Below are 19,992 nucleotides of genomic sequence, written 5' to 3'. Positions count from 1 at the left end.
CCGGGCACCCTAGGGGGCACTTCTAAAAAGTAAAAAAAAAATTAAAATAGCTCCCAGGTGCATAGCTCCCTTACCTTGGGTGCTGAGCCCCCAAAAACCCACTCCCCACAACTAAACACCACTACCATAGCCCTAAGGGGTGAATGGGGGCACCTACATGTCGGTACAGTGGGTTTCGGGAGGCTTTTGGAGGCCTCCCATTTTCCACCACAAATGTAACAGGTAGGGGGGGGGGGGAAATGGGCCCGGGTCCACCTGCCTGAAGTCCACTGCACCCACTAAAACTGCTCCAGAGACCTGCATACTGATGCGATGTACCTGAGTATGACTTTTGAGGCAGGCATAGAGGCTGGCAAAAAAAGTTTTTAAAGTTGTATTTTTGAGGGTGGGAGGGGGTTAGTGACCACTGGGGGAGTCAGGGGAGGTGATCCTCGATTCCCTCCGGTGGTCATCTGGTCAGTTCTGGCACTTTTTTGGGACTTGGACCTGAAAAAAAAAGGGACCAAATAAAGTGGACCAAATTCTTGTTGCGGCCGGCTTTCTTTTTTCCATTATCGGGTGAAGCCAGCCATCTGGTAGCCACGCCCATGCCCGCCCATGTCCCGCCTTCGCTACGCCACTGACGCGCCCCCTTGAACTTTTGCTGGCTCGGCGACGGGAAAGCGGCGATGGTGTCAAAACAGCAGCTTTCGATTATACCGATTTGAGAGACTGCCGGCCATCTCCTGATTTATGTCGGAAGATGGCCGGCGATCACTTTCGAAAATAAGCTGGATTGTGTATCTGGATTTTCAGAAGGCGTTTGACAAAGTACCTCATGAAAGACTGCAGAGGAAATTGGAGAGTCATGGGATAGGAGCTAGTGTTCTATTGTAGATTAAAAACTGGTTAAAAGATAGAAAACAGAGAGTAGGGTTAAATGGTCAGTATTCTCAATGAAGAAGGGTAGTTAGTGGGGTTCTCCAGGGGTCTGTGCTGGGACTGCTGCTTTTTAACATATTTATAAATGATGTAGAGATGGGCGTAACTAGTGAGGTAATTAAATTTGCTGACGACACAAAGTTATTCAAAGTCATCAAATTGCGGCAGGATTGTGAAAAATTACAAGAAGACCTTACGTGACTGGGAGACTGGGCATCTAAATGGCAGATGACATTTAATGTGAGCAAGTGCAAAGTGATGCATGTGGGAAAGAGGAACCCGAATTATAGCTACGTCATGCAAGGTTCTACGTTAGGAGTCACTGACCAAGAAAGGGATCTAGGTGTCGTCGTTGATGATACCTTGAAACCTTCTGCTCAGTGTGCTGCTGCAGCTAAGAAAGCAAATAGAATATTAGGTATTATTATGAAAGGAATGGAAAACAAAAATGAGGATGTTATAATGCCTTTGTATCGCTCCAAGGCGTGACCACAACTCGAATATTGTGTTCAATTCTGGTCGCCGCATCTCAAAAAAGATAGTGGAATTAGAAAAGGTACAGAGAAGGGTGATGAAAATGATAAAGGGGATGGGACAATTTCCCTATGAGGAAAAGCTAAAGCGGCTAGGGCTCTTCAGCTTGGAGAAAAGGCGGCTGAGGGAAGATGTGATAGATGTCTATAAATAATGAGTGGAGTTGAAAGGGTAGATGGTGAAACGTCTGTTTACGCTTCCAAAAATACTAGGACTAGGGGGCATGCAATGAAGCTACAACGTAGTAAATTAAAAAAATCGGAGAAATTTTTCTTCACTCAACGTGTAATTAAACTCTGGAATTCGTTGCCAGAGAATGTGGTAAAGGCGGTTAGCTTAGCGGAGTTTTAAAAAGGTTTGGATGGCTTCCTAAAGAAAAAGTCCATAGACCATTATTAAATGGACTTGGGGAAAATCCACTATTTCTGGGATAAGCAGTATAGAATGTTACTCTTTTGGGATCTCGCCAGGTATTTGTGACTGTATGGCCACTGTTGGAAACAGGATGCTGGGCTTGATGGACCTTTGGTCTTTCACAGTATGGCAATACTTATTTACTTATGTATGAGTTCACTCCTATCCTTCTGTGTATTGTCAAGTTCATCTGTGTCTCTAACTCTCCTTTGCCTCTTTTTAGATTATACGCCGTCCAGTCAGTTTGTCTGATGGATGGAGTAGTAAGCTCTCAATAAACTTGATAACGTATTACCCACATCTCTACCAACCCAAGTTGTACTAGAAACAGAAGTTTGGAAACCTGCACATACCAAACCTCACACTGAGTGATCCAGTCCGCATTACTGACACCCAGTTTTCATGTGCACTTCATCAATGCAATTTTATTACAGTCTTTTGCAGAAATAACAATAATAACAAGGATCTTCTTTTTATGAATGGCCTTGAAGTCAGAGAACCAGTTATTTGACTCCGTAGACATTACAGCTTGACACCTTTGTCAGCCAACAGTGATGTAATAGGCAATACAGTAGGACCTTTCACCCACTCTCTTCAACTGCCTTCCTAGGCTGTACACCAGGCTTGTCCAACCGTTTAATATCGGTGGCCACATTTTATATTTTGTAACATTTGGAGGGCCAAAACTTGCTCCATCGAATTTTACCTCATGTTTCATCAAATAACCGTGTATTGTCCCCAGCCTTCACCTGGTCTCTTTCTCTCTCTCTTTCTTTCTCTTTTGTATTCTCCCAGCTTTCACTCACTCTCTCTCTCCCTTGTGTACCCCCCCCCCCCCCCCCCCCCCCGCCTCCCAGTCTTCACTCAGTCTCTTTAACCTCACCTGGCTTCAACTGTAGAAGAAACAGTGGGATTGCTGCTTCCCCACCAAGACACAGCTCTCTGCAAGCTTGGGCTATGTGGTGCTTGAAGTTCAGGTTGGTCTCACAAGACTTGAAACTGCGAGACCAACCCAAACTTCCAGCACCACATGGCCCAAGCTTACAGAGAGCTGAATCATGGTGGAAAGCAGAAATCCCGCTGTAAGCATCAGAAGAATGCCAGCTTCCTAGGGCCAGAAAAAAGTACTTGGTGGCCTAGATTCTGGCCCACGGGCCATTAGTTGTACAAGCCCACTTTACACCATCTCCTTTATCTGCCCTTACCAGGGTAAACACTTACTATACCACTATTTGGGAAGTTCAGAACTGTTTACAAATATATAATATTATATAGAGGAAGAAAACAATAAGAAATAAAAACCATAAATAGTATGCATTGTAGGATACTTCATAATTAATGGAAGTTTGGAAATGACAGAGAGAGAAGAAATGCATGTCAATCTCCGAGGCCAGCACATCTCCAAAAACCCTGATGCAATAGTAGGTCTTCACATCTTAAATTTAGGGTATGAGATTTCTGTTCACAAGTACAAAGGAATAAAGTTCCAGAGGGACAGGGCAGTAAATAACTCAACTTTTCTGCTGTACGATTCCCCAATGTGGCTATGCCACATGAACTCTACCTTACCACAACATCACTTTGTATTTGTTCACATCGGAGTCCGCAAATGCCTCTCTGGCACTATGTAAGCCACATTGAGCCTGCAAATAGGTGGGAAAATGTGGGATACAAATGTAACAAATAAATAAATAAAATAAATAAAAGAGAAAACTGGTCCTTGAGTTGCTTCATTGCAAGAATCTGACTCAGACGGCAAGTGACAGATTTTCATGCTGTGATTGTGTCTGTCTAGGGGATCAAAATGGCATAGGCAGTGGTTCTTAACCTTTCTTCTGTTGTGACACACGTGACAGACATTCATATATGTGGCACACAACACTAAAATTCACAGCTGAACAAAGCACATCTAAATATTCCATTGTTTAAATGTAAGCTTAGCATGAATTTGCCTAACAGATCAGTCCCAGATTTTTCACTTGCCATACAACAAAACAAATATAGTTCCGTTTACTAAGCTGCGCTGTAGGTGCACAAACATTTTAGCGGTCGCTAACGCTAGACACACCCATAGGAGTATAACAAGTGTCTCTATCGTTAGTGCACACTAATTTTTAGCGCATGCATCTTAGTAAACAGGCCCATATATTCAAATTCTAGTGTCACCTCAGTAACAGCATCACAAAATCCCTCCATTGCCAGCAACACAAAAATCTGCAAATATGCTACTCAGAAACTATGTAGCAAACAGAATCTGTGTACAGGAGAATGCAACATTTTCAGTTGGGGCTGGAGGCAGCAATTATTATTGAGGATAGTGGGGAAGCAGAAATAGGGACTAGTTACAGGGATTTTCAAGAACCTGACTCTCAAGATTGCTGGTCTTCCCAGCTTGCAAGCAGTGCACTGATGGTTGTAAAGGAAGCACAGGCTTGCTCTCTACACCAAATGTTTTGTGACACACCTCCCACCTCTTGGAGACACACCAGTGTGTTCGGACACACTAGTTGAGAACCACTGGCATAAGGATATTAGAGATATTTTTTTTTTAATGCCCTGTAATTCACAGCCAGTAAAGGGGTGGCATGAATAAATTTACTAGTATGATGCAAAACCTCACCACTATATTTGGGATAGTTTGCAGCATATTACGATGTATTTTTAACAGTGTTTCTTTCCCTATGCTATTTTAATTTGTTTTTGTAAACTGCATGTTAGATGGGGTAGTATATAAAGTATTTTTTATAATAAACATATTTGTTTAATCCTGCTAAGGAGGATATTTCCATAATGTAGATGAGAAAGAACTAGTGGGTGCAATAAAATTCGCAGTGCGTCAAGATTAAGAAGTAAGCGTATGGTATGCAATTACCAAGCAGCTGCAACTGCAACTAAACTAAAGCAGTGGGAGAGCAGGGCCCCCAAGCAGCCGTTCCAACCCTAAACAAAAGCTTTTTTGTGGGGTGGGGGGGAGTGTTACCTGCAGGAGGAAGTGGAAGTTACAACCCTAACCATTTACTGGACAGACTGGATGGGCCACATTGGTCTCCATCTAACATCATGCATTATGTTAAGAATGCAAGAATTCTGTCACTGTTTCAGTACATTCTTGACATTTCTACTCACCCTCCTTCCCTCCAGCTCTGTATCATTGCCAGCCTGGAGAGATGCACAGTGATTTATGTTTTAATTCTTTCTCCATTTTATGAGTAAAAGTAATCATTATCCTACCAACACAAAGCACGATCTATAACCTCACAGTTGAATGTAATTTAAAGACATCTGACTGGAGAGAATAATGCTCTCCTCTCTATCTGTGGGTCCCACTCTTCTTGAATTCCTTCTAATCCCTCCCCTGTCCCCTTGAGTTGTGGCTATCCGTCTATACCTTCTCATGGGATAGAAAATCTTTATGACAAGGGATGCCAAAACCAGTGGTGTACTGAGGGTGGATAGTAACGTGGAGGGGCATAATCGAACGGGGGTGCCCATCTATAAGAGCGGGAAAAACTGCATTATTGGAACAAGATGGGCGTCCATCTTTCATTTCGATAATACGGTCGGGGACGGCCAAATCTCAACATTTGGGTCAACCTTAGAGATGGTCAACCTAAATGTTGAGATCGCCGACCTTAGAGATGGACAACCTCGGTTTTCACCGATAATGGAAACTAAAGACGTCAATCGCAAAAACGGCCAAATCCAAGCCCTTCAGTCGTGGGAGGAGCCAGCATTTGTAGTGCACTGGTCCCCCTGACATGCCAGGACACCAACCGGGCACCCTAGGGGGCACTGCAGTGGACTTCACAAATTGCTCCCAGGTGCATAGCTCCCTTACCTTGTGTGCTGAGCCCCCCAATCCCCCCCCCAAAACCCACTACTCACAACTGTACACCATTACCATAGCCCTTACTGGTGAAGAGGCCTAGATGTAGGTATAGTGGGTTTCTGGTGGGTTTTGGAGGGCTCACATTTACCACCACAAGTGTAACAGGTAAGGGGGGTGGGCCTGGGTCCGCCTGCCTGAAGTGCACTGCACCCACTAAAACTGCTCCAGGGACCTTTATACTGCTGCGATGGAACTGAGTATGGCATTTTAGGCTGGCAAAAAAGTATTTTTCAACTTGTTTTTTATGGTGGGAGGGGGTTAGTGACCACTGGGGAAGTAAGGGGAGATCATCCCTGATTCCCTCCGGTGGTCATCTGGTCAGTTCAGGCACCTTTTTGAGTCTTGGTCGCAAGAAAAAATGAACCAAGTAAAGTCGGCCAAGTGCTCGTCAGGGACGTCCTTCTTTTTTCCATTATTGGCCAAGAAGGGCCATCTCTTAATCACACCCCAGTCCTGCCTTCGCTACCCTGCCGACATGCCCCTGTGAACTTTGGCCATCCCCTCGACGGAAAGCAGTTGCGGACGGCCAAAATTGGCTTTTGATTATGCCGATTTGGGTGGCCTTGCGAGAAGGACGCCATTCTCCCGATTTGTGTTGAAAGATGGACGTCCTTCTCTTTCGAAAATAAGCGTGATAGTAACATAGTAGATGACGGCAGAGAAAGACCTGTACGGTCCATCCAGTCTGCCCAACAAGGTAAACTTTATGTGTATACCTGACTTTGTTTTGTATCTGCCCCGCTTCCCACCCATTAGCCCCGGTTCCCCCCACCGGCTCTGCCACCCAATCTCTGCTAAGCTTCTGAGGATCCATTCCTTCTGAGCAAGATTCCTTTATATTTATCCCACTCATTTTTGAATTCCATTACTGTTTTCATTTTGTGTTAGTGGCCATGATTAGCTGAGGCATGGACGGAGAATGGTTGCATCGAGTATATTACAATTAGCATGTGAAAACTACCACCCACTGACAATTTTGCAGTAAGTCTGGGTCCACTTAACACCTCTCAATGCAAAAGAAATGCTGGAGACATCCCCCAATCAGAGGCCCTCAAGATCAAAAGCAAACTCCGGCGCTAGAGGCTGTTAACGCCATACTAGCGCCGGAGTTTGCTGCCAACCCATGATCAGAGCCCTCGAGCGCCTGAAACAACGCACTTGAGGGCTCTTAGCGCAAGTAGCATGCAAATGCATGCTAAACAGTGCTTGACGCATTCATCCCCAATGATCAGCGTCCAGCGCGCCAAAGATTGGGTCGCTGGCCGCAGCAAAATCAATGCCAGCTCTGAGCTGACGTTAGACTTTGCGGATCATTGGGGAGGAATGGTGAGCCCTGTCCAGCATGCAGTTGCATGCTGGCAGGCCCCCGTTCCACCCCCCCCAAAGCAAACTCAATCAGGGGGCTGGAGGTCCGGTGGACCTCCGGTTCCCCCGACGATCCCACTCCCCCCCCCCCATGTTCAGGGAGGGCTGGAGATCCGGTTGGGTCTCCAGCCCACCCCAAACCCCCAGAAATTGTGAAGTGGCTGCCTCCGGCCAAACTCTCTCCCACCCTCCCACCCAGCGACGGGGGGGGGGGGCTGGAGGTCTGGTGGGTCTCCAGCCCCCCCAAACCTCCAGAAATTGTGAAATGGCCGCCTCCGGCCAAACGCTTTCCCACCCAGTGATGGGGGGGGGTGGGGGCTGGAGGTCCGGTGGACCTCCAGCCCACCCCAACTCCTCCCCCCCACCCAGCGTTCTCCTTTCAATCCATGGTGGTCCATGGTGACAACCCCCCTCCCGGCCCCCCTACCTTACATGGTCTGTAGCCCCACCCAGCGCATCCCAGGATGCAATGGGTGGGGCTGGGCACCGCTATTTTGTGGCGGCGTCGACTGGAAGAGGAGGGAGGCAGGCTGCGTCCCTCCTCCAACGAAAGGTAGGGGGGCCGGGAGGGGGGTTGTCACCACAGACCACCAGGGATTGAAAGGACAACGCTGGGGGGGGAGGAGTTGGGGTGGGTTGGAGGTCGCTGGGTGGGAGGGTGGGAGAGCGTTTGGCCAGAGGCGGCCACAATTTCTGGGGGTTTGGGGGGGCTGGAGACCCACTGGATCTCCAGCCCTCCCTGAACATGGAGGGGGTGGGATCGTCGGGGGGACCGGAGGTCCACCGGACCTCCAGCCCCCCTCCCCCGTCGCTGGGTGGGAAGGTGGGAGAGGGTTTGTCCGCCGCCGGCCACAACGTTTTCTGGGGGTTTGGGGCCTCGGGGCAGGCTGTTTGACAGGTTTGGGCTTTTGACAGCCTAGACCTATCAAACAAGTACGGGAGGATTGTGCTGAGCGCATGCTCGGCACAATTCGCCCGCACTTCTACATGATAATCAAAGATAATTGCGCTGCTTAGATTTGCATGCATTATCTTTGATCATCTATGCAGTAAAGCCCTGCGCTGTTCCAGCGCTATTTTTAGAGCGCTGTTCGCGGGGCTTTGGATCATGAGGGCCAGAGAGTCTAGGTTAGGTAGTTGTTAATTCTATTGTTATTGTGTATTGTTTTATCTGTGGTAATCTTAATTATATGTTCATTTTATTTAATTTTATGTCATTGTTTATAAGGCATCATGGTTTGTATTATTTTTTTGTATCAAATCCAACCAATAATTAATTAGTGCTACATTAAATTTGCACTTAATGTTAATTTCTTGTTTTAAGGGTGGTAACTGCCAAATTTAATGTGCTTTAGTGACCCCTTAATGAACTGAACTGATTTTACATGTGCTAAAACAAAAAAACAACAATTGACACTTTCTCATTTATTGGTGCTGTTTCTATTGTTATTTCCCTGTTGTTTTAAAACCGCAGCTTATCACAGCCAAGTAGTTTCTTTGTTCTCTTTGCTATTTGGTCTATTCTAGATATAATGTTATAAGGCATTTCTTGAACCAGGTTCTTACAGGGCTTCGTATGCAATCCTTCTCCCTTCCAATTGTCACTGCATTAACCTACCATGCCATATGGAAATGAAATACTTATTCTGCTCCATTAGAGTCATTCGTTGATATGTGCCTAATGTTGGCACTTACATCTGCACCACGTTTCGGTTGGTAAAAATGGTCGCGCCTAAAGTTAGGTGTGATTCCCCGGTGTAAGTGCAATTCTATAAAATGTGCCCAACTTTATGTGCTGCTTGTAGAATAGCATTTTTTGGCACCATATATAAAATCTAGCCCTAAGTGTACAGCATTGGGGCACCTAAAATGATTCTTTTTGATGCATGTTCTATAATATTTCTTGTAGCCTCTGTTCCACTACTATTGTGCAGAAAAGCTCAGGCAAATATATCAGCTGCATGATAATACTGTCCATTCACATTGTTCATAGATATTCCTTTATTCTGCAGTTATTCAGGAAAGTCAATATGATTTATCAATGCCTATGCAATCAATTATGTCTGACTTAGGGGCCCTTTTACTAAAATGTGGTAAGGTTTTTGCACTTATAGTGATTTAATAGCAAATACAGACTTCCCGAGCCTGTACGTCTAGCCCCATCTTTGGCCGTTTTCAAATCCAGGCTAAAAGCCCACCTCTTTAACGCTGCTTTTGACTCCTAACCACAACTCACTTGCCCTGTACCCTTTTATCCCCACCTCTTTAATTCTCTTACCTCTTAGTTGTTCTGTCTGTTTGCCTGTCCTATTTAGATTGTGAGCTCTTTGAGCAAGGACTGTCTTTTCATGTATGGTGTACAGCGCTGCGTATGCCTTGTAGCGCTATAGAAGTGATAAGTAGTAGTAGTAGTAGTAAATATTAATATGCGATAAATGCAAAGGCAATGCAGTAACTGTTGAGGATTTGCCCAGCATGTCCACTGCGGGTACTGTACTGAAAAGCTCTTACCCGCTCGTTAAGACTATTTGCAGTTAGCATGGAGGCATTAAGGGCAAGAATCTGTATGTGGCGCCTAAAAAAATCCACATGGATTTAAGTGTATTATATAAGATTTAGGCACAGTTAATGGAATACGCTTAGTCGATACCGCAGCACCCAAATCTATGCATGCTTATTTTCACCAATAGAAACCTGGTGTAAATCTGTACGCGTAGATTTAGGCGCACTGACCTGTATTCTGTAATTACACACAGAAATTTTGGTACACCCACAAAACGCCCATAAACATGTCCCTTTTAAACTACGCGCATTTATTTTGAACTGTGCGCTTTACAATTTAGGCGCAGTTCTTTATAGAATACGCTTAGCGATTTCCGTGCATAAATTCTGATGATTGCCAATTAGTGCTCATTATTACTTGTTAAGTGCTGTTATCAGCGTTCATTAGCTTGTTAAGCCAATTAACTTTCGCATGGTGTTATAGAATCCATGCCAATTTTGGCGCCTAAATCTCAGCGCACTATATAGAATCCAGGGGTAAGTGCACCTGTTTTAACTACACAAATGACAGCTTGTGGTAAGTACCCTGCACTAACTGCAATGAGCAGTCCACACCCATTAATCACCCACAATCTATACATTTCCTGCCCTCTAACAGAGCAAGCTGCTAAGGCACAAATTAGCCTGCACCAACTGTAATGCAACTGCAGTAATGGTTACCCTGCTCATACCATAACAATGTATAGTAATTCATGCATTAACTGCTCAATACACTTTAGTTAAAGGCCCCTTACTAAAACAGAAGGTCACGCACAAGTGAGAGGAACCCTTTCTTTTACTCATCTGCTGAAGAGCATATTTTTGCTTTTAGAAGGAAACTCTAGCTGCTGTGCTCCGTGCAGAATTACAAAGCTCACATGACAAGTAGCAGTATCAGATACCAGTCTCCAGGAGGTCATGTGTGATGCTAAAGCCCCACCCACAGCTCCTAAGAATGTACAGATTATCCAGAGGAGCTGTTTAACCATGCATAACAAAGTCCAGCAACAAGAAATGGAACATGGAATATGAAAGATGTCGAATGTACACGACTGATGTTGAAACTCACCATGTAACATTTTAGAGGGTTGTACAATGCATAATAAATTATCATTTGCAATTATTGCCTGTCATCCCATCAGGGTGTCAAAGCACCTTACAATGTAAAAACATATATACAACCATAATGACACTACAAAAATCCTAGTCATACTGGGGACAATCCTATATCAAGGCACCTAATTAGGCACCCTGAGGGTGTGCGGTAAGAGTCTATTCTATAAAGAAATGTAGGTGCTTACTTACTACTACTACTATTTAGCATTTCTATAGCGCTACAAGGCGTATGCAGCGCTGCACAAACATAGAAGAAAGACAGTCCCTGCTCAAAGAGCTTACAACCTCCTTTTATAGAGTACTAGCATTGCCAGGTTTTAATAAGCATATGATTTAGGCGCTCACACCATGCCAGTCATAGATCAGTGAACGTTTGAGCACCTAAGAGTGGCAGATACCCATGTAACTTACATGGGATCCCCTCCTAGATCCTGCCTATGCTCCACCCCTATGTATGTACCACTTGCAAATATGCGCTATGTAAGTTAAGAATGGTGTGGTAACATGTATGAGCTTTGGAGGCAGACAAGATTTATTCACATATAGTCAAAGATCACAATATAAAGGCCACTGTCTTCCTTACTGGCTTTTCCAGCTCACGGATACCCTCTAAAGGGGATCTGGTCTCCTGCCAGACATGAAATGAGTACACCATTATGAACAAGGTACAAACTTTATCTTGACCTACCTTGTAGCTGACACAACGGCAAACCTCTATTTAGGTCTTTTGCAGTCCTTTTCTTATTTTCCTGGCAATTCTCTCTCTGGCCAGGCATAAATTTAGCTTCCTACCTTGGAGGATACTGGCTGCAAATCTCTTACTAGGTCCTTGCAATCCTGGGGTCAGTCTTGAAGGTTCCTTCTTTCTGGACTTCTAGCTGGTCTCTGCTCTGGGGTTTTGACTCTGCTAGCTGAACCACACCCTCCTTTCTGAGCATTCTAGAGCTAGGCCGCTTAAAGTGGCCCTGTGAGGGAGAATGTTTAAGGGAGACTGGCAGTTTTCTATACACTCCATCACCAGTGGGTATTTGTAGAATAACATTTAAGTAGCATGCTTGCACATACATGCATTCAGTATATGCTAGTATTCTAAACATTTATATCCATAAGACAGGGCCGCCGAGAGACACAGCCCGGCTCGGGGCAGGATTGGACCGCTGCACACTCCCCCCCCCCCCCCACCCACCAATGCCCCCCTAGGGTGCGGAAGGCCCCCCTTCCGCACCCGCACTTTCCTGTCACTGCTGCACTGCTCCCTCACTCTGTCCTCTCCTCCTCCAGTGCTCCTGTGTGCCGGGAAGAGTCGGGGCCCAGATGATTGCATTAACGTGATATCATGTTAATGCAATCATCTGGGTCCTGGGTGGCTTGCAGGAGCAGGAAAGAGGACAGACCCAGAAGCAGCCAGAAAGAATCTTGCCGGTGCCGGGCCCAAGCCCAAACCCTCCTCTTGGAGGCCAGACCTGGGGAATTTTGCCCCCTCCGCCCCCCCCCCCTCTCAGCGGCCTGCAATAATGTATCTGTAAATGTTAGCACCTGTTTTATAGAATTGTTCTCATTGTGCTGCCTGGCCTGTCCATAGCCCCAAAAGACATTAGCAACAGGTATAGTTGCTGGGGCACTGGGGAAGAGTTATTTTGGATTCCATTTAGAGGTTTCATTTAGATGATCCATAAGCAATGAGAACATTTTTTATTTCAATTTAGGGCTCCCTAATGTGAAAGGACCCTGGCTGTTGCCCAGTTTGCCACCATTGATGCCATTTGGATAAGCCAAGGCACATGAAGATATGGCAACCGGCTTGAGTGTTGTGGGAATTTGGGTTTGGATTTTGGATTCATTATTTAACTTTTCCAAACCAGAGCTTCAGCTGAGTTACATATTCAGGACAGGTACATGAGTTATGTCTCTCCCTAAGCAGGTTCCCAATCTGAGATGTACCTGGCGATGGAGGTTAAAGTGACTTGCCCAAGGTCAGAAAGACTGTCATTGTAGCATAGTATATGACAAGCAAACAAAGACCAGCATGGCTCATCCAGTTTGTCCAGAACTGTGACCATAATTGTACCTATGACTCTAAGTGGGTTATACCCCCTCCCCCTTTGTCTTTAGAGCGCCAGCCTACCCTTTCTATGCCTTTTTTTCCTTTAAAGTATGAAAGTTATTTAAGTTTTACTATCAGTGGAAATGTTCTTTACTTTCTTTTATTACATCTTGTCGGAAGTGTGATTTGAACCCTGGCTTGCAACCCACTTCTCTAACCACTGAGCCACTTATCTACTCTCCACAGTGGTTCTTTGTGATTTGAAACTGGGTCAATACTGGCTTAGGGGGGAATTATATAAACAGAGCTTGAGGAGTGGCCTAGTAGTTAGAGCACCAGTCTTGCAATCCAGAGGTGGCTGGTTCAAATCCTGCTGCTGCTCCTTGTGATCTTGGGCAAGTCACTTAACCCTCCATTGCCTCAGGTACAAACTTAGATTGTGAGCCCTGGGACAGAGAAATATCCAGTGTACCTGAATGTAACTCACCTTGAGCTACTACTGAAAAAGGTGTGATCAAAATCTAAATAAATAAATAAAAATGGGAGCTGGAAAAAATTAACACTAAGCACTCTTCTATAAAGGGCACATGCAGTGCTGATTCCCACATCTAACATTGGGCACCAGACTTACACCTCCTGAAACCCACTGTAAATGAAGGCACCAACTTAGGCACAATGTGGCAGTATTCTATAACTACACACATAACTTTTCAGAATGCCTCTGACATGTCCACGCCCCCTTTTGGGGTACTGTGACTCCGCCCCTCCTGCCTGAGTATGATGACCTGGGTTCCGGTTGGTCGGATGTAGGTAGTCGTGGCAACCTTTCCGGAATTCAGTTCTCAGGAAGGAGGAGGGAGTAACAAAAACTAACCACGTCCTTGGCTACCTAGAAACCAAGGAGGAAAATAAACTAAATTCAGGATTTCCTTTAACTTCTTGGGTGGCAATAAGGAGGGATTAGATCTTCAGAAACAATATAACAATTTTATTAAAACATTCTTTTACTTATGGAAAGAGCAACAAATCAATTACACGGCACACCAGAATTTCCCCTTCCCCCTTAAATATTAACTTTGTTTCCTTTCAACCTGGTCTCCCAATAATAACCTTATTTTACTTGTATTCTTTTCACAGAAACCACCTTCGTCTTTACAGAGCACTTTTCAGATAAGTAACACCCTTTAGCAATAATCAATTCCTCAAATTTAGATATAAAATATATTATTTTTTTTAATAACCTTTAAGAATTGATTCTTTGTGTATCCCTTTTCATTGTTTTCACAGGTACTCTGTTCACTACTCCTAAGGAACAAGGTAAGTATATTTTTTCCTTTTCTTTTCCTAAATGTCTTTCTCTACTTAAGTTTTCCCTGCGTTCTCAAAAGTTACTTAGCTGATACCGGTCTCCACTCGTTGGCAGCATAGACTTTCTTGCGGAGGGGCCCTTGTTGCTTTCTGTAAGTCTGGCAGTCTTATCCAGTAGAAGCTTCTTCCTAAACTTCACGCTTAAAGAACTTAAAGAAAGCAAAACCCTATCGTTCCTATAGGTAGGATTTACACCTTTCCCTACTACTGGGAAATATTACAAAAACTGTGGCCAAATTAATCTATTAAAATAAAATTAAGCAAAATTCCCTTTTCTTTCCAGGCCTGCACTGATATTTTTTAGGTCCCTAAGCTGAGAGTGACTGACAACCCTTCAGTCATACGCACAACACTCTCAACATTCCATGCCCAGCTCCCTATTTTAACTTATCACCTTCTTTTCCATTACTTTCCAAATGTTTTCCTAACCAATCAACCTGCTTTCACAGCTTTCTGTTTTCTGTTACTTTAAATATTCCCCTGCCACAGTTACCTTATCTCTTAAGCATTTTCTCCCTTCACCATTCACTCCACATTTACACAAAATTCCCAAAAATTGTGAAACTTTAATTTACTCCCTTCCCAATCTCACCTTTACTACCACTCTCACCTCAATGCTTTCACTGCCAGCCAATCTCACTTCAAAAACTTTTAATTTCATTCAATCCCACACTGCCTCTCCTACACCGAACAGCACACCCACTCTGTTCAGCTGTCAGATCCTCTCTGCAACTGCTAACCAGCCCCGTCTCCCAGGAAACCCCTCCTTAGCTTCCCATTCCAAACCCTTCTCAAAATTCCAAGCTACATTGCTGACCGGCGGAATGTTCGCCAGCACAAGTAAATCCCCATTTTACAACTTTGTTTTTTCTTCTTTCCCTAACCCCATGTTACATTCGCCCAAGCTGAAAACAAATATTGTCCCCAATATTTCATCACACTAACTCATTCTCGCATCACCTCTACCCAGATCCCCCTTCTCTAAATTTTTCTCCCAACCAAAAGAATACATCCTTACTCCCATTCTTTCCCATTCCCTACCAACCAATCAAACAAAAATTTCCCTCCAACCATCCACTCAAATATAGAGAATGCACTCCATTAGCGCTCCTAATAGAGCTTCTCACACTATCGGTGTTCTCATAATCTGGCTCAGCAGGTGTAATTACTACATCGGTACATTTAGGGGCTCATTTTCGAAACACTTAGCCTCCCACCGTGCTTTGAAAATATGCCTGTACCAACCACATTTTTTAGACACCCAGTCAGGATGTACACAAGACATTCTCCAGTTTTTCATTCCTTATTCTTAAAACATTGTCATTACTTCCCAATATTCCTATCAGCTTATCCAGTTGAGCCTCCCAGAGGTCCTGAATTTTATGTCGCCCCGAGAACCTCTGTCACCACAACAAAACCCAATCTCTCTTTCTCCGCAACGGCCTGTTGTAGTTCTCTCACAGTAACTGACGTAAAGGCGTGGGCTGCCACCTGTGTGGGACAATTTCATTTCTGAACCTTCATTAGCTCCTTCTGCTCCAACCGTTCCTGCATCTGTATTCTGCGTGAATCTTCTGCCACCCTTGCTTGTTGTTCTTCAATTAACTGTATTATTCTTTGTTCCAGCTGTTGTTTGGATACAACTGTATCCGTCATTTTACTGTATAGACCCTTGATTTCATTCTCTTTGGCCAACAACTTAGGCCATATGTCTTCATATTGTGCTGTAATTTTCCTTAAGTAGATCTCAATTTCCTCCCTTCTTCTCTCAGCTTCTTGCTGTTGAGCCGTTAACTGTGCCACTGCTTGTTCTGCCCTCTTCTTTTGCAGTTCCTCCTGAGCTGCTTTACTATTCTTTTCAGCCAACTCATTCAGGAGCTGTGCACAATTCTGCCGCAATTTATTACGTTCAGAAGTCTGCTTGCTTTCCATTTGGTTGGTAGCAGCGCTAACAGCGTCTCAAAGGATACCATTTTCTTGTTCCAGGTGAGTGATCCGATTCTCCATCTGCGCACTAACTTGTTTGAATGTCAGCTGCATTTGTTGGGTGTCCTGATATCTGGTATGCATCTTGTTCTGTAAAGCTGCATGTTCTTCCTCTAGTGTACTGATCCGTTCTCTCATCTTGGCCTCAAACAAACTGCTTTTCTGCTTCTCTGTTAAGAGCACCTGGGTTAACTGTTTACATTGCTCCTTTGTCAGATCAGCCTTCTCCTTTACTGCCAAAAGCATCTTATCTTTTTCTTGAAGCAGACTCGGAACTGTCATTGAATCTCCCTTATTAGCCTTTTGACTGACTTCCTGCTCCACATTAGATTTCTCCTTTAGCGGCTCATCTGTGAACTGTGTCCTTTCCGTGATTATGACATCTCGTACTTCTCTATTTTTCATTTTTCCCAGAAAATTCTCTCGATTTAATTTGACCATCGTATTTGCTATCATAATTTTACTCGGAAAGGTAATCTTTCTAGAGACAGACATTGATAAAACTCCGGAAGTTTTTCTGGCAGCTTTCTCAGACATAACTGGAATAATTTGCTTTGTGGTCCCTTGCAAATTTACCCTGCCATCATTTTCTCTTGAGTTGGAATGTTTCTGTGTGATTTTGGATGGGATTCCCGCTATCGTTTATCGGTTCCAGGAAACAGGATAGGTCCTTAAATAACCCTTCCAGATGTTGAAGGACGTTCATCCCCACAATGCCTTGTGAGGAAGTAGTGTCCACTTGCCCATCCTGGAAATTATCCTTCACGATAAAAATGCACCTTTCCGGCACCCGCTGTCCTAAACATTGAACGTTGGCGTCAATGTAGCCTAGTACTGGTAGATCAGTCCCATTAACTGCTACCAGTGTCAGCTGACTAGCATCTTTCAGGCAATCAGTGTTTTTGAAGTTTTTGTAGAAAAAACTGGCCATGATAGTGGAGACGCTAGACCCTGTGTCCACTGTGCACACCATCTCCACACCATCAATCTTCACTTTAAGCATCGGACTAACTCCAACAGCTTTTTCTCCAAAAAGCTTTTCTTCCCTTGACTCCGCACTATTCAAGTTCCTTTGCACTCTGACAACTGCATGGGGATTATTTCCCTTATGTGCTTCAGATGAATCCCCACGAACACTGCTGTTTCTTGGAACGGTTCCACTTGTGCTTGGTACAGCTGGTTCTTCCCAGTTGGACCCAGAGTGAGGTCTACCGACGCACTCGCTCTGGCAATTCCTGGCCATATGACCTGGTTCCCGACACCTGAAGCAAATGATCTCCCCAGTCTGTGTTCTAGATGGCCCCCAGCTCTGACTAGGCCCCGCGTGCTCTCTTGGGGGGTTTGCATACCTCCATTCGTTCCTCTCCCTCCTTTGGCGGTCCCACTCCTGCTCCTGCCACTCGCACATCCTTGCAAACATAGACGTCATTTGCTGCATCATGGCAACCGTGGCTGATTCCCCAGAACAACTATAATCACCAGCCTCCTCTCTGTTCCGCTGTAAAATTCTCTTCGGTGCCTGCTCCCAAGAAGTCAACCCTCGTTCCTCTCCTGCCCACCGAATGGCAGCCTGCATCAGGTTGAAGAAAGGCATATTCGGGTTGTCCTCACTCCGTTTCGAAATTTCCCTTTTCAACGCTTCATCCCTTAATCCATGATGATTGCTCCTTCAATGACTCTTCAGCATTACCCATCCTCCTTCTGTCATGCTTCATGATAACTTCCATCTTCTCCTGTAGCTTATAGGCGAACACTCGGATGGATTCACGTTCACCCTGTCGGTAGTTGTAAAACTCCTGGATCCGAAGACCCAGAGCCACCTTGTCTCCATAGAGCTGGCGGAGCACATCATAAATGGCCTCCACCGAACAATCTCTCGGTAAGGAGTACTTGATTGTGTCCAGCGCTATTCCCCTCAGGTGATCACGAATTACCTCAACCTGGTCTTCTACAGGAACCCTTAAAATTCTCAATCTCGATTTCATCTTCTCAATCCATTCTTCTACATTAAGGTCATCGGGACCTCTCGGGAACCCGTGAAAATCCGACATGGTTCTATCCTGCAGGATTACCACTGTGTGGGTCACAATTTGTGGCAGGGTATGGTTTCCCATGGCGGCTGCCCCTTCCATCTTCTCTTTCTTCTGTCCGGAGACTGGGCTTGTTGCAGAAACAGAGGCCAGGGAGACAAAAACTCCCTTTTTTTTTTTCCAAATAACTTTATTAAATCAAGCTACTACCGTCTCACTTGAAGCTCTAAATGGAAAATTAGTCAATTCCCTTTTTCCCAAATTCCCACAACACAATACACACTTCTGTATTTGCAGATTACCCCACTGGTTACCCCCCAAAACAGGAAAAATCCTGTCGACTACGCCAATTGTGACTCCGCCTCTCCTGCCTGAGTATGATGACCCGGGTTCCGGTTGGTCGGATGTAGGTAGTCGTGGCAACCTTTCCAGAATTCAGTTTCAGGAAGGAGAGGGAGTAACAAAAACTAACCACGTCCTTGGCTACCTAGAAACCAAGGAGGAAAATAAACTAAATTCAGGATTTCCTTTAACTTCTTGGGTGGCAATAAGGAGGGATTAGATCTTCAGAAACAATATAACAATTTTATTAAAACATTCTTTTACTTATGGAAAGAGCAACAAATCAATTACACGGCACACCAGAATTTCCCCTTCCCCCTTAAATATTAACTTTGTTTCCTTTCAACCTGGTCTCCCAATAATAACCTTATTTTACTTGTATTCTTTTCACAGAAACCACCTTCGTCTTTACAGAGCACTTTTCAGATAAGTATCACTCTTTAGCAATAATCAATTCCTCAAATTAGATATAAAATATATTATTTTTTTAATAACCTTTAAGAATTGATTCTTTGTATATCCCTTTTCATTGTTTTCACAGGTACTCTGTTCACTACTCCTAAGTAACAAGGTAAGTATGTTTTTTCCTTTTCTTTTCCTAAATGTCTTTCTCTACTTAAGTTTTCCCTGCGTTCTCAAAAGTCACCTAGCTGATACTGGTCTCCACTAGTTGGCAGCGTAGACTTTCTTGCGGAGGGGCCCTTGTTGCTTTCTGTAAGTCTGGCAGTCTTATCCAGTAGAAGCTTCTTCCTAAACTTCACACTTAAAGAACTTAAAGAAGGCAAAACCCTATCGTTCCTTTAGGTAGGATTTACACCTTTCCCTGCTACTGGGAAATATTACAAAAACTGTGGCCAAATTAATCTATTAAATAAAATTAAGCAAAATTCCCTTTTCTTCCAGGCCTGTACTGATATTTTTTAGTTCCCTAAGCTGAGAGTGACTGACAACCCCTTCAGTCATATGCACAACACTCTCAACATTCCATGCCCAGCTCCCTATTTTAACTTATCACCTTCTTTTCCATTACTTTCCAAACGTTTTCCTAACCAATCAACCTGCTTTCACAGCTTTCTGTTTTCTGTTACTTTAAATATTTCCCTGCCACAGTTACCTTATCTCTTAAGCATTTTCTCCCTTCACCAATCACTCCACATTTACACAAAATTCCCAAAAATTGTGAAACCTTAATCTACTCCCTTCCCAATCTCACCTTTACTACCACTCTCACCTCAATGCTTTCACTGCCAGCCAATCTCACTTCAAAAACTTTTAATTTCATTCAATCCCACACTGCCTCTCCCACACCGAACAGCACACCCACTCTGTTCAGCTGTCAGATCCTCTCTGCAACTGCCAACCAGCCCTGTCTCCCAGGAAATCCCTCCTTAGCTTCCCATTCCAAACCCTTCTCAAAATTCCAAGCTACATTGCTGACCGGC

The sequence above is a fragment of the Microcaecilia unicolor genome, chromosome 6 (assembly GCF_901765095.1).
Source record: "Microcaecilia unicolor chromosome 6, aMicUni1.1, whole genome shotgun sequence".
NCBI lineage: Eukaryota > Metazoa > Chordata > Amphibia > Gymnophiona > Siphonopidae > Microcaecilia > Microcaecilia unicolor.
The sequence above is the reverse complement of the archived record's forward strand: the minus strand, read 5'-3'. Positions refer to the sequence as shown.